Source organism: Tamandua tetradactyla, chromosome 7 (assembly GCF_023851605.1).
Source record: "Tamandua tetradactyla isolate mTamTet1 chromosome 7, mTamTet1.pri, whole genome shotgun sequence".
Lineage (NCBI taxonomy): Eukaryota > Metazoa > Chordata > Mammalia > Pilosa > Myrmecophagidae > Tamandua > Tamandua tetradactyla.
Genome location: NC_135333.1, coordinates 1,113,816 through 1,130,436, shown reverse-complemented (window position 1 = coordinate 1,130,436; position 16,621 = coordinate 1,113,816).

Below are 16,621 nucleotides of genomic sequence, written 5' to 3'. Positions count from 1 at the left end.
ATTGTTGGTGGAAATGTAAAATGGTGCAGCTGCTGTAGAAGATGGCTTGGTAGTTCCTCAGGAAGCTAACTATAGAACTGCCTTATGATATGGCAATCCCACTGCTAGGTATATACCTCAAAGAATTGAAAAACAGGGACTCAAACAGATATTTGCACACCTGTGTTCATTATGGCATTATTCATATTCGCGAAAAGATGGAAACAACCAAAGTTTCCATCAACTGATGAATGGATAAACAAAAAGTGGTATATATGCATAATGGAACATCACGCAGCCTTTAAAAGGAATGAAGTTCTGGTGCATGCAACAACATGGATGAACACTGACGACACCATGTTGAGTGAAATAAGTCAGACGTAAAAGGACAAATGTTGTGTGAACTCACTTACATGAAATCAATAGAATATGCAAATTCCTCGAGTTAGAAACTAGAATATCATCCAGAATACCAGGGGCCAGATGACGGTTGGACTAAGGCTTAATTGGTACAGAGATCTGGTTTGGGGGTGATAGAAGTCTTTTTAATGGCTGATAGTGATGATGGCCCAACACTGAGAATGCAATTAACACGACTGAATTGTGTATTTGAAGGTGGATAAAACAGGACATTTTAGATTGTACATATATATATATATGCAATCTAGAATAAAATGTTTTTTAAAATCCATAGGACTATACAGCACAAAAAGTGAATCTTAATGTAAACTATGGACTATAGTTAATAGTACAATTACAATAACAGTGTTTCATTAATTGTAACAAAGGCACCACACCAATAGAAAATGTTAATAATAAGGAAAACTGTGTATATTTGTGGGGGCATATATGGGAACTCTGTACTTTCTGCATGACTTTTCTATAAACCTACAACTACTCTAATAAAAATAAATAAATAAATAAATAATACATACTTCATATATAGTCAAAGTTATATCCATTAGTAAGTAGGCTTAATAAGAAAGTAGAATTACAAAAATTATTAGGAGACACTTGCACAAATATTCATTAAAATAACTATCCTCACATCTGATTCCAGATCTAATCACACTTAAGGGGTAAAGTTAAAGGATAATAAGTTGCTTTATGTCCTGCCTAGCAAATTCTCAAAATTATAATATCAGGATATTAATATAATCTCATAGACTGTAAAATGTCATTTTTATTTCCTTCTTCATGTAAGTTAAACATGAGAATGCATATCATGCCAAGAAACAATTTTGTTTGATGAAGCTGATTTTCCTCTTTCAATTTAAGATTCACCTAATATAAAATTACATTATTTTTACAAATCACTTAAATGTTATACAGATAAATTTTACAAAATATTTCTAAACCAAGATCATTTCACTGTTACAGTGTTGGTCATGCATTAGTTGAGATACAATTGATGTAACAAATAAGGCATCAGTGGGTGAGAGAGTTCAGTAGAGTTGAGAGGCTACTCTGGAGGTCAGTCTTATGCAAGCTTCAGTTAGATATTGCTACCTACCATAACTTGCCAAAATCCAACCAAAACCATTACTGCCAAGCCTAAATAACACCTATGGCATTATATAAGATTCTACAAAGGTTCTGTGCACTAGGGTAACTTTCCAGAAACCTGCAACCTCCAGATGGGTCCCTGGGCCAGATAAGTCCTGAAATGCAGAAGGGCCAGCTTCTCCAGAACATCAACTAGTTCCATCCCCTTATCCCATATCATCGACAGATACTTCAACATGAAAAAACTGGAATGGGAACAGCCCAAATACTCCTAAAGAGTGGGCAAAAGATCAAAGGTGATGTGGAGTTATATATAGAAGGTAGGGTTTATCAAATCAAATGATTGCCAAATCATTATATTGATATTTCTTTAAGTCTCCAGTATCTTAGGGTAGCTACAATTCCATATATAATAACTGTTTTTGTCCCTCATGAAAAATTTTTGTCTTAAAGTTTATTTTGTCTGATACTAGTATAGCTACCCCAGCTCTCTTAGTTCCTACTTGCATGATATATTTCTTCCATTCTTTCACATTCAACCTACTTATGTCTTTGAATTTAAGGTAAGTCTCTTGGAAACAGCAAATAGATGAGTCATGCTTTTTATCACTTAGCCACTCTTGACTTTTGACTGGGGAATTGTATCCATTTACCTATAATGTCATTACTGATAATGCAGGAATTTCCTTCATCATTTTGCTATTTAGTCTTTGTAAGTCTTATACCATTCTTGTGTCTCAATTCTTCCATTAATGCCTATTTTTGTATTTACTTGATTTTCTGTATTGTCCAGTTGCTGCCTTTTCATTTCTATCTGGATATATTTTTCATCTATTTTCCTTGTAATTACTATGGGTTTAAATTTAACATCCTAAATATATGAAAATCATATTTGATTTGATATCAACTGTACTTCAATAGCGTATACATACAATGTTCCTCTACCTCTCTATCCCCTTGCTTTTTTTTGTATTTGTACAAATTATCTTTGTACATTGTATGTCTATAGTCATAGATTTATCATTACTTTTTATGCATTGCATTTTAGCACCTATAGGAAGTAAAAAGTGGAGTTACATATATAAAGATACAATCCAATAGTACTGGCATTTATAATTACCTAAATGGTTACTTTTAGTGGAGGTCTTCATTTCTTCATAACTTTGAATCATGGTCTAGTGTCCTTTCTTTTTAGTCTGAAGAACTCCCTTTAATATTGCTTGTATGGAAATTTATATTTGGACTAGTGCATTTCCTAATATAACTTATGTAGACAGCTTAATTGAACATCATAAGTACATGGAACCTTGAGTAGGGCATGAGATTTTGTTAGTTTGTCTAGAGTGATGCCCCAATAAATCCCAGAGTGATTTGAACAGTGAATGAAAAAGTATTTGCAAAGTCCCCTTCAGGGAATGGTAAGAATGGGGAGAAATTCAACTTCCCCAAGTTGAATTCTTGATGTTCTCACAAGCAGTGGGGACAACCAAAGCAAAAGGCTGAGCCCCCAATCTTGGGGTTTGTTTATATGAAACTTAATCCCACAAAGGATAGGTCAAGCTACTTAAAATTAGGCCTAAGAGTCAACCCCAAGAGAATCTCTTTGTTGCTCAGATGTGGCCTCACTACCCAGCAACACGACAAGCAAACTCACTGCCCTCCCCCTGTGTATGTGGGACATGACTCCCAGGGGTGTGGACCTTCATGGCACAGGGACAGAAATCCTAGAATGAGCTGAGACTCAGTATCAAGGGATTGAGAAAACCTTCTTGACCAAAAGGGGAAAGAGTGAAATGAGAAAAAATAAAGTGTCAATGGGTGAGAGATTCCAAACAGAGTTGAGAGGTTATCCTGGATGTTATTCTTACACATTAAATAGATAGCACCTTGTGAGTCAAGATGTAACGAGAGGTGTGTGGCCAAGATGGCGGCTTAGCAATGTGCGCATTTTAGTTCGTCCTCCAGAACAACTTCTAAATAACCAGAAACAGTACAGAACAGCTCCTGGAGCCACGTCAGTTACTGGACACACAGCATACCCCTGTCTGGACCAGCTGCACCAGCTGCGAGCCTCCCCAGAACCCTGAGTTCCCCAAGCCACGGCGGCCGGCACCCCTCCCCCACAGGCTGCTTCCCAGAGGGGAAAGGAAAGGAAGTTTACCAGCAGCATGGACTGAGCACAATTAAATGCCTATTGTGGCATTAATTAACAAATTCTGACTACTAAAAATAGGCCCCCAGCTCAGGTGAACCTGATCAAGGCAAAGGTCGCTCATTGGGCTAACAGAAAAAGAGGAAAGGGGAGGAAACGGAGGGTTTTGTAGCTGTTTCAATGGAGGCTTGGCTGCCTCTAGATTCAGCAGTGGGACTTCTCAGGCTGCAACTGCCCCAGGCATAGGCAGAAATGGACTGCTTTCAGGGCTGTCTCCTACCTGTGCCTTCCCCAGGGGAGGGGTGAAGCCCAACTCAGGTGGAATCCCTCCCTCAAGGAATTCAGACCCCAGGGCTTGGTAATTTGAAGCCATTAAAACCAGCCTACAACCTCTCCTCTGTCTCCACCACACCCCCAGCAGGGAGAGTCTGCCAAAATTAAAGGTGCCAAAACATCTTTTGCTGGTGGGACCTGCAGGCAGACAAACGTCATACACTGGGCAGGATAAGAAAAACAGAGCCCAGAGGCTTCACAGGAAGGTCTTTTAACCTGCTGGGTCTCATCCTCAGGGAAAACTGATGCAGATGACTCCTTCCCCCTGATAGGAGGCCAGTTTAGTACGGGAAACCTCGGCTGGAGTCTATAATACCTACGTAGACCCTCCTAAGGGTGGGGAGGGAAAAGGCACCACACAAGCAGGGCAAGAAACAAGAAAACAAGAACTGAAAAATTCTTCTCTGTTAAACAAAACCTAAGCTAGAGGTCCAGAAAAAGCTGAACTGAAAGTCAAAGAACAGATAGACAACAAATTCATCTAGTAAGAAAACCCTACGTAAGAGAAGTGAAAGCAATCTCCAGGATAAACTAATTAAGGTAATTAAATGTCTAGACACCACCAAAAAATAACAAATCATACCAGGAAAATTGAAGATATGGCCCAGTCAAAGGCAGAAACCAATAGTTCAAATGAGATGTAGGAGCTGAAACAATTAATTCAGAATATACAAACAGACATGGAAAACCTGATCACAAACAAAATCAATGAATTGAGGGAGGATATGAAGAAGGCAAGGAATGAACAAAAAGAAGAAATGGAAAGTCTGAAAAAACAAATCACAGAACTTATGGGAATGAAAGGTACAGTAGAAGAGATGAAAAAAACAACAGAAACCTACAATGGTAGATTTCAAGAGACAGAGCTTAGGATTAGTGTACTGGAGGATGGAACATCTGAAATCCGACAAGAAACAGAAACTATAGGGAAAAAATGGAAAAATATGAGCAGGGACTCAGGGAATTGAATGATAATATGAAGCACACAAATATACATGTTGTGGGTGTCCCAGAAGGAGAAGAGAAGGGAAAAGGAGGAGAAAAACTAATGGAAGAAATTATCACTGAGAATTTCCCAACTCTTATGAAAGACCTAAAATTACAGATCCAGAAGTGCAGCGTACCCCAAACAGAATAGATCCAAATAGACGTTCTGCAAGACACTTACTAGTCAGAATGTCAGAGGTCAAAGAGAAAGAGAGGATCTTGAAAGCAGCAAGAGAAAACCAATCTATCACATACAAAGGAAACCCAATAAGACTACGTGTAGATTTCTCAGCAGAAACCACGGAGGCAAGAAGACAGTGGGATGATATTTTTAAATTACTAAAAGAGAAAAACTGCCAACCAAGAATTCTATATCCAGCAAAATTGTCCTTCAAAAAACTGAGGGAGAAATTAAAACATTTTCAGACAAAAAATAACTAAGAGAATTTGTGACCAAGAGACCAGCTCTGCAAGAAATACTAAAGGGAGCACTAGAGACAGGTATGAAAACACAAAAGAAAGAGGTGTGGAGAAGAGTGTAGAAAGAAGGAAAATTAGATATGACATATAAAATCCAAAAGGCAAAATGGTAGAAGAAAGTACTGCCCGTATAGTAATAACACTAAATGTTAATAGATTGAACTCCCCAATCAAAATTGCAGAATGGATTAAAAACCAGGATCCTTCTATATGCTGTCTATAGGAAACACATCTTAGACCCAAAGATAAACATAGGTTGAAAGTGAAAGGTTGGGAAAAGATATTTCATGCAAATAACCAGAAAAGAGCAGGAGTAGCTATACTAATATCCAACAAATTAGACTTCAAATGTGAAACAGTTAAAAGAGACAAAGAAGGATACTATGTACTAATAAAAGGAACAATTCAACATGAAGACATAACAATCATAAATATTTATGCACCAAACCAGAATGCCCCAAAATACATGAGGCAAACACTGCAAACACTGAAAAGGGAACTAGACACATCTACCATAATAGCTGGAGACTTCAATTCCCCACTCTCATCAATGGACAGAACATCTAGGCAGAGGATCAATAAAGAAACAGAGAATTTGAATAATACAATAAACGAGCTAGACTTAACAGATATTTATAGGACATTACACCCCACAACAGCAGGATACACCTTTTTCTCAAGTGTTCATGGATCATTCTCAAAGATAGACCATATGCTGGGTCACAAGTCTCAACAAATTAAAAAAGATAGAAATCATACAAAACACTTTCTCAGATCATAAAGGAATGAAGTTGGAAATCAATAATAGGCAGAGCGCCAGAAAATTCACAAATATGTAGAGGCTCAACAACACACTCTTAAACAACCAGCGGGTCAAGGAAAAAATTACAAGAGAAATCAGTAAATATCTCGAGGCAAATGAAAATGAAAACACAACATATCAAAACTTATGGGATGCGGCAAAGGCAGTGCTAAGAGGAAAATGTATTGCCCTAAATGCCTATATCAAAAAAGAATAAAGGGCAGAAATTCAGGAATTAACTGTCCACTTGGAAGAACTGGAGAAAGAATAGCAAACTAACCCCAAAGCAAGCAAAAGGAAAGAAATAACAAAGATTAGAGCAGAAATAAATGAAATTGAGAACATGAAAACAATTGAGAAAATCAATAAAACCAGAAGCTGGTTCTATGAGAAAATCAATAAGATTGATGGGCCCTTAACAAGATTGACAAAAAGAAGAAGAGAGAGGATGCAAATAAATAAGATCAGAAATGGAAGAGGAGACATAACTACTGACCTCACAGAAATAAAGGAGGTAATAACAGGATACTATGAACAACTTTACGCTAATAAATACAACAATTTAGAGGAAATGGACGGGTTCCTGGAAAGACATGAACAACCAACTTTGACTCAAGAAGAAATAGGTGACCTCAACAAACCAATCACAAGTAAAGAAATTGAATTAGTCATTCAAAAGCTTCCTAAAAAGAAAATTCCAGGACCAGACGGCTTCACATCTGAATTCTATCAAACATTCCAGAAAGAATTAGTACCAATTCTCCTCAAACTCTTCAAAAAAATCGAAGTGGAGGGAAAACTGCCTAATTCATTCTATGAAGCCAACATCACCCTCATACCAAAACCAGGCAAAGATATTACAAAAAAAGGAAACTACAGGCCAATCTCTCTAATGAATATAGATGCAAAAATCCTCAACAAAATTCTAGCAAATCGAATCCAGCAACACATTAAAAGAATTATACATCATGACCAAGTAGGATTCATCCCAGGTATGCAAGGATGGTTCAACATAAGACTATCAATTAATGTAATACATCATATCAACAAATCAAAGCAGAAAAATCACATGATCATCTCAATTGATGCAGAGAAGGCATTTGACAAGATTCAACATTCTTTCCTGTTGAAAACACTTCAAAGGATAGGAATACAAGGGAACTTCCTTAAAATTATAAAGGGAATATATGAAAAACCCACAGCTAATATCATCCTCAATGGGGAAAAACTGAAAACTTTCCCCCTAAGATCAGGAACAAGACAAGGATGTCCACTATCACCACTGTTATTCAACATTGTGTTGGAAGTTCTAGCCAGAGCAATTAGACAAGAAAAAGAAATACAAGGCATCAAAATTGGAAAGGAAGAAGTAAAACTCTCACTGTTTGCAGATGATATGATACTATATGTCAAAACCCTTGAAAAATCCACAGCAAAACTACTAGAGCTAATAAATGAGTACAACAAAGTGGCAGGTTACAAGATCAACACTCAAAAATCTGTAGTGTTTCAAGCCCCCTTCAGGGAATGGTGAGAACGGGGAGAAATTCAACTTCCCCAAGTTGAATTCTTGATATTCTCACAAGCAGTGTGGACAACCAAAGCTATAGGCTGAGCCCCCAGTCTTGGGGTTTGTTCATACAAAACTTAACCCCAAAAAGGATAGGTCAAGTCTACTTAAAATTTAGGCCTAAGAGTCACCCCCAAGAGAGCCTCTTTTGTTGCTCAGATGTGGCCTCTCTCTCCAGCCAACATGACGAGCAGTCTCACCACCCTCCCCCTCTCTGTGTGGGACATGACTCCCAGGGGTTGTCGACCTTCCTGGCAACATGGGACAGAGAGCCTGGAATGAGCTGAGACTCAGCATCAAGGGATTGAGAGAACCTTCTCAACCAAAAGGGGGAAGAGTGAAATGAGACAAAGTGTCAATGGCTGAGAGATTCCAAACAGAGTCGAGAGGTTATCCTGGAGGTTATTCTTACGCATTAAGTAGATAACACCTTGTTGTTCAAGATGTAGCAGAGAGGCTGGAGGGAGCTGCCTGAAAATATAGAGCTGTGTTCCAGTAGCCATGTTTCTTGATGATGATTGAACAATGATATAGCTTTCACAATGCCTGTGATCGTGAAAACCTTGTGTCTGATGCTCCTTTTATCTACCATATCAACAGACAAGTAGAACATATGGAATGAAAATAAATAATGGAGGAAGAAATGTTAAAATAAATTTAGTTTGAAATGCTAGTGATAAATGAAAGTGAGGGGTAAGGGGTATGGTATGTATAATTTTTTTTTCTGTTATTGTTTTATTTCTTTTTCTGTTGTCTTTTTATTTCTCTTTCTAAATCGATGCAAATGTTCTAAGAAATGATGAATATGCAACTATGTGATGATATTAAGAATTACTGATTATATATGTAGAATGGAATGATATGTTAATATTTTTGTTTGTTGTTAATTTTTTTAATTAATAAATTTAAAAAAAGATGTAATGGAGAGGCTGGAGGGAACTGCCTGAAAATGTAGACCTGTGTTCCAGTAGCCATGTTTCTTGAAGATGATTGTCTAATGATATAGTTTTTACAATGTGACTGTGTGATTGTGAAAACCTTGTGTCTGATGCTCCTTTTATCTACCTTATCAACAGATGAGTAAAACATATGGGATAAAAATAAATAATAGGGGGAACAAATGTTTAAATAAATTTAGTAGACTGAAATGCTAGTGACCAATGAAAGGTGGAGTAAGGGGTATGGTATGTATGAATTTTTTTCTGTTGTCTTTTTATTTCTTTTTCTGAATGGATGCAAATGTTCTAAGAAATTATCATGATGATGAATATGCAACTACTTGATGATATTGTGAATTACTGATTGTATATGTAGAATGGAATGATCATAAGTTAAAAATGCTTGTGTTTGCTTTTATTTTTTTTATTTAAAAATTAATAAAAAAAGGAAAAAATATTGCTTGTATGGGAGATGTAGTGCTGATGAATTCCCTCAGCTTTTGTTTATCTGGGAAATTAAGAAAAAAAATCCATTAACAATAGCAACTAAACAAATGAAACATCTAGGAATAAATCTAGCCAGGGATATAAAGGTATTATATACAGAAAACAACAAAGCATTCTAAAAGACATCAAAAAAGACCTAAGTTAATGGAATGACATTCTGGGTTCTTTGATTGGAAAATTAAATATTGTTAAGATGTCAATATCTCCTTCATTTTTGAAAAAAGTCTCTTCAGATAAAAAATTCTTCATGGGCAATTGTTTTCTTTCAGCACTTTAAATATTTCAACACATTGCCTTCTTGCCTCCATGGTTTCTGATGAGAAATTGATTGGAAGAATAAATATTGTTAAGATACCAATTCTACCCAATGAAATTCAACACAATCCCAATAAAAATTTCAACAACCTTCTTGCAGAGATGTAAAAGCCAATCATCAAATTTATATGGAGGGAAATAAAAGATAAAACATAACAAACAAACAAATGAAAAACCCACAAATTTATATGGTGGAGTACGGGGCCCTGAATAGTCAAAGCCATCTTGAAAAATTACTCAGTAATTATAATTGTTAGGTTGACATGTTGAACGTACCCCTTCATCAATATTTGACTGTTTTTGTCCCTCATAAGAATTTTTGTCTTAAAGTCTATTTTGTCTGATACTAGTATAGCTACCCCAGCTCTCTTAGTTTCTACTTTCATGATATATTTCTTTCATCCTCTCACATTCAATCTACTTATGTCTTTGGGATCACTTCCTGATCTTAAAATTTATTACAAAGCTACAATAATCAAAACAACATGGCACTGGCAGAAGGACAGACATATAGACCAATGGACTCAAACTGAGACTTCAGAAATCGACCTTCATATTTATTGGCCAATTGATTTTGGGTAAGAAGGTAAAGACCACTCAATTTGGAAATAATAGTCTCTTCAACAAATGGTGCTGTGAAAACTATAAATTCGTAAGCAGAAGAATGAAGGTGGCCCTTCCCCTTCCAAACACCATACAAAAAAAATGAATTCAAAATGACTCAACGAGCTATATATAAGAGCCAGAACTATTAAACTGCTATAACAAAACACAGGAAAGCATCTTTAGGACCTTATGTCAGGTGATGGTTTCTTAGACTTTATACCAAAAGCATAAGCAACAAAGAAAGAAAATAGATGAATGGAATCTAATTGAAATTTTAAAATTTGGGGCATCAAAATTTTATCATGAAAGGAAAATGACAACCTACATAATGGGAGCAAATGTTTAGAAACCACATATCTGATAATGGTTTAATATCCAAAAAATACAAAGAAATCCTTCAATTCAACAACAAAAAGGCAAACAACCCAATTAAAAATGGGCCAAAGGCTTGAATAGATCATCTCTCCAAAGAAGATAAAGAAATGGCCAAAAAAGCACAGGAAAAGATACTCAGGATCATTAGCCATCAGGGAAATGGAAATCAAAACCACAATGAGATGCTATTTCACACCCACAAAAATGACTACTATTTTTTTATAAAGGAAAATACCTAGGTTAGGAAAGGATGCTGAGAAATAGGAATACTGTACACGTTGGGTAGGAATGTAAAATAATTCAGCCACTGTGGAAGGCAGTTGGCAGTTCTTCAGAAAGTAGATTATAGAATTACCATTTGACCCAGCAATCCCATTCCATAAGAATTGAAAGCAAGTTCTTGAACAGATATTTGTTCGCAGATATTGCCGTTATTCACAATTGCCAAAAGATGGAAGTAACCCAAATGTCCATGAACTGAGGAGGGGATAAACAAAATGTGATATATACAAGCAAGGAATATTATTCAGCCATAAAAAGGAATGAAGTTCTGACACACGTGACAAAATAGATGAACCCTGAAGACATCATTTTGAGTGAAATAAGCCAAACAAAATGAAAAATATTGTGTGATAACACTGATATGAAATAATTAGAATAAACAAACTCACAGAATCAGAGTCTAGAATATAAGTTACCAAGAGACAAGGTGAGCATAAGGAATATGGAGTTAAGGCTTAAAATGTAAAGAGTTGCCGGCTGACATGTTGGAAAAGTTTTGGTAAAGGATGGCGGTGAGGGTAACACAGCATTGTGAACAGTAATTAACAGCACTGAAATAAATAGCTGAATGTAGTTAGAACAGAAAATGTTAGTTTGTATATATGTAATATATGCTACCAGAACAAATATTTTAAAAAACCATAGGACTGTACAACATGAACAGTGAACCCTAAATTAAACCATGGACTAAACGTAATACAATTATAAAAATGTGCTTTCATCAATTGTAATAAGTGTACTATATCAATGGAAGGTGTTAATAATAGGGTGGTGTATGGGAACCCTGTATTTTATTTATGATTTTTCTATAAACTCGCAACATCTCTAACAAAAAAGAAAAGAAACACAATAAAATCTTAAACTGCATTCAGTAGCCTTGTTGGTCATAGTAACTTTGTTATTATATACCAATTGTGAAACTATTATCGGTATTCTGTAGGATAAAGTATGTAGCATGTAAATGACATCGGAAGACAAGATTTTGAGTGAAAGAGAAAAAAAGACACAAATATAGAATCAAAGAAATTAAGTTAAAATCCTGTAATATTAAGTTTGAACTGAATATCAACATGGCTTCAAGGTTGTTTTTTTTCTCTGAAAAAATTACCTATTTCCTGACTCTGTCCATTGGAAAGACAGAAGCAGCAATGAGTACTCCTAATTGGGGTCTCTAACTAGCATTTCCTACTAAAAGGAACAAGGACTCTTTAGACAAATGATTGCTTCCAGATTAGGGATAGAAAATGGACAAGATAAGCCTGGGCCACCTTGTACCTGAAACCAAGAAAATATCAAAGATGATTGTGATTACATCTAAAATACATAGAAACCAATTTTAAGAAGTTCTTACTGACCAGAGATGGGAAATACTGAGCAACAAAAATTTTAAAATGACTCAATGATGAAAGACTGAGAGCTTTCCCCTTAAAATCTGGAACAAGGGTGGTGCAATGGTGGCTCAGTGGCAGAATTCTTGCCTGCCATGCCGAAGACCCAGGTTCGATTTCCAGTGCCTGCTCGTGCAAAAAAAAAAAAAAATCTGGAACGAGACAAGGATGTCCACTTTCACCACTGCTATTCAACATTGCAATGGAAGTTGTAGTTAGAGCAGATACACCATAAAAATAAGGAACAGGTATCCAAATTTGAAAGGAAAAAGTAAAACTATCTCTATTCACAGATAACATATTCATATGTATATTAAGCTGAAACATGAATTCAGTTAAGTTGTGGAGTACAGGATCAACAAGCAAAAACCAGTTATAAATCTATACAACAACAGTGAACATTCCAAAAAGGAAATAAAGAAAAAATTCCATTCACAATGTATCTAAAATAATAAAATACCTAGGAATAAGTTTAACCAAGAATGCAAAAGACTTGTACACAGAAAACTACATACTATTGCTGAAAGAAATTAAAGACCTAAATAAATGGGAAAAACATCCCATGTTCATGGATTGGAAGACTTACTATTTTAAGATAGCAATATTACTCAAAGTATATTATAATTATGTTCAAAATTCCAGCAAGCTTTTTGGAAGACTGAAAAAGCCAATAAGCAAATCAGTATGGAATGGTAAGGGGCCCCCACTAGCCAAAACCGTCTTGAAAAGAAGAAGAAAGTTGGTAGACTCACACTTTCAGATTTCAAAATCTACTACAAAGCTGCAGTAGTTAATCCAGTGTGGTACTAGTATGAGATCCAAGAGCAGAACAATGGAATAAAACTGTGTGTTGAGAAATAAATCCATATGTCTATGGGCAACCAATTTTCAACAAGGGTGCCAAGACCACTCAATGGTAAAAGGAAAGTCTCTTCCACAAAATGATACTGCAAATATTGTACATGTACATGAAAAAGAATGAAATTAGACCTGTACTTTACAAAATATTAGAAAAAAAACTAACTCAGAATGGATCAATGATCTAAATATAAGTGCTAAAACCATAAAACAGAAAAACATAGGGGAAAATCTGCAGTGCCTTGTACTAAGCAATGGGTTTTTAGATATGATACTGAAAACATGTGCAACAAAAGAAAAGTATAGATAAATTGGACTTCATCAAACTTAAAATGTCTTGTACATCAAAAAAACATCATTGAGAAAGTGAAAAGGGAACCTCCAGAATGGACAAAAAATATTTGGAAACCACATTTCTGATAAGGGTTTAATATCCAGGATACATAAAGAACTCCCTAAACTCAACATCTAAAAGACAAACAACTCAACTTAAAAATAGAAGACATTTATTTACAGAAGTCAGCCAATGGCCAATCAGCACATGAAAAGGCGCTTAACATCATTAATCTTGAGGGAAATGCAAATCAAAGTAACAATGAGATGCTACTTCACACCATGATGTTCGTTGTTAAAAAAAAACAAAACAGGAAAATAACAAGTGTGGTGAGGGTGTGGAAAATTAGAAGCCCTCATACGTTGTTGGTGGAAATGTAAAATGGTGAGCCACTATGGAAAACAGTTTGTCAGTTCCTCAGAAAAGTAAGCATAGAACCACCCTGTTACCCAGCGATTCCACTTCTAGTGTATACCCAGAGAAAGCAGGACTCAGATATTTGCACACCAATATTCATAGACTATTATTCATAATAGCAAAAGGCTGAAACAATTCATGTTCATCAACAAACGAATGGATAAACAAAATATTACATATACATACAATGGAATATTATTCGGCTGTAAAAATAAAATTCTGACATATCCTACAGCATGGATGAACCCTGAAGACATCACGTTGAGTGAAATAAGTCAGAAAAAAAAGGACAGATAGTGCATGATTTCTCTTACACGAAATACCTAGAAGAAGCAAATTCATAGAGAAAGAAAGCAGATTAGAGGTTACTAAGGGCTGGGCTGGGGATGGGAGAATGAGAAGTTATTGGCTAATGGGTACGGAGTTTATGTTTAGGGTGATGAAAAATGTTTGAGTAAGGGATGGTGGTGATAGCACAATTTTGTGACTGTAACTAATATCACTGAATTCTACTAATGAAAGTAGTTTAAAATGGAAAATGTGTTGCATGCATGTTACCACAATAAAAATTTAATAAAAACTTTTAAGAATGTGTTTAAAAACTTCAAATATATGAAAATCTATGTATTCACATTAATTTTTTAAAAATCTGACTTCTCTGAATTGGAGGTTGCTAGGTTACCAACTCATAATTCTGAAAATTGATAAAGATACAAACATTGATCCTACCTCTCATCTATAAATTTTGTTTCAAGATAACCAAAGAAGAAATAGAAGTAGAATTTAAGCTAATAAATTAAGAAAGAATGATCGAATTAGGAATTCAGTATTTTGCAATCTTTAACAAAATATTGGGTCTGAAACACAAACATCAGGGGATGCTAAAACAATAGCATGAAAGGTTGAAGAGAAATTTTGTAATGTAGTAATCTAACTGGCACTACCTGAACCTATGAATGATATTTCATCATTAAAAATGAAACTAACAAACATTATATGTCTCATGATGTGATGTCATAGGAAGTGCACTTCAAGTACCTATAAAGTATTCTTACCAGAAAAATAAAATGTGAGGTTACTTGTCCTTTTATGCCTTTTTTTTCTGCCTGGGTAAAGTTTTCCACAAATTACAGAAGAAAAAAAAAAATGATTTAGCTGTCTCCAACCTGGGTTGTCATTTTAAGTTATTGATTGGGATTACCCTAAAAGTTGTTTCCACATTGAGGGAATGTTTGTGCGTGGTTTTTTTTTTTTAATTTCTTTTTTAAAAAGTTTTTGAATCATTATATTACCACATAATATATAGTGCCCCATGTTTATGAGTAATTAAAAAAACTTACCATAGTGAGTATTGATCGTAAAGTTTTACATTTCTTGAGGTGAGATGATAAATATTTAACTGGATTGAGGGGTAATTTTAAAATCATAAACTGATAGAGTTGGGTAATAAATAATTTTCTTGGATATATGGAAAGCCCATTTTACTATTTTCTTTCCCTAAGAAAACAACCTTAGTAGAAAGTAAAGCTGTACCCATGTACATGTCTGCATCTGGCAGAACCCCCAGTACAAAGAAGAGCAGGTGCTATTTTCCAGTGACACCTACTTGTGTGTCCTATACTATAGTTAGAAAATGGCTCAGATTTTTAGTTGCTTTTCCCAGAACTCAAAGATCGTCTTCCTGTTTATCTTGGTGGAATGCCTATGTTATACTTGTAATTTTTCTGTTCTCTGAAACGTATTAAAACAAGATTGTCACAGATGGGGAAACACGAGGTCATTAGTTATTAACTATCATAAGTTTGATTCCCTGAGTAGAAAAGATATTCCGTTGTGAAATTTAAAAAACTTATTTTTAAAGGAGGAATAGGGTGGTCCCTAGAAGGTAAGTTCTACTTATCGGGCTTTCCTCAAGACTCATTTCTAAATTATTTTCCTCACTTAACTCTGTCCTTTGCACTTAACCTCAGCTTTTCTCTTTCTTTTGTCAGTTTACAGTGGTTATTACTTTGTAACTTACGTAAGCACTACCGAAAAAGCAAAGGAAAGCTAAATAGGGGGTAAATTAGCTTTGGTTACAGTTGGTGTGATTTGGTAGTACTTCTTACCTTAACTAATCTTTTGGTTTCTAGAATCTTTATTAGACTGGGGTCAGGAAAAAAATTGTAGTAATTCCTGTCTTTGGAAGACATCCTAGAGTGTTTTTTCTCCACCCCGAGAGTATTAGGTTATCCACCAAGTGGTACTAATCATATAATGTTAAGGATTGGAAGGGATACTCATTTTCTCTCTATGTATCTCAGTTTTACTTTCTGTAAAATGGACATAATAATAGTGCCCACTTCATGCCATTGTTATAAGGTTAAATGAACTAATATTTATAAAATATTTAAAGCAGAGACTGGCACATAATAACAAGTATCATATGAATTTTATTAAATAAATTCCTGTTATTACACAGTGAATCTTCTCTATAACATTTGAATAAATGGTAACAGTGTCAATCTGATAGAATTCCAGTCATGTTAGCCAACTTATCTTACAATGACTTTTGCATTACCAGCAGAAAGTACAGTGAAACTTTATTAAATTAGAATTAGTTCACAAATTATTGAACTTGAATAAGTGAACATTCTAAAATCATGGTTCTTCAGAGATATCGTAAATCAATATTTTATATTTTTCCATTCATGAAAATTTTGGATTGTCAAATAAATCTTAAATAGTTTTATTTAAATATTTTCAGGATATACATGTTTAATTTGTGATTTTGTATACTTAATTGGAACTAA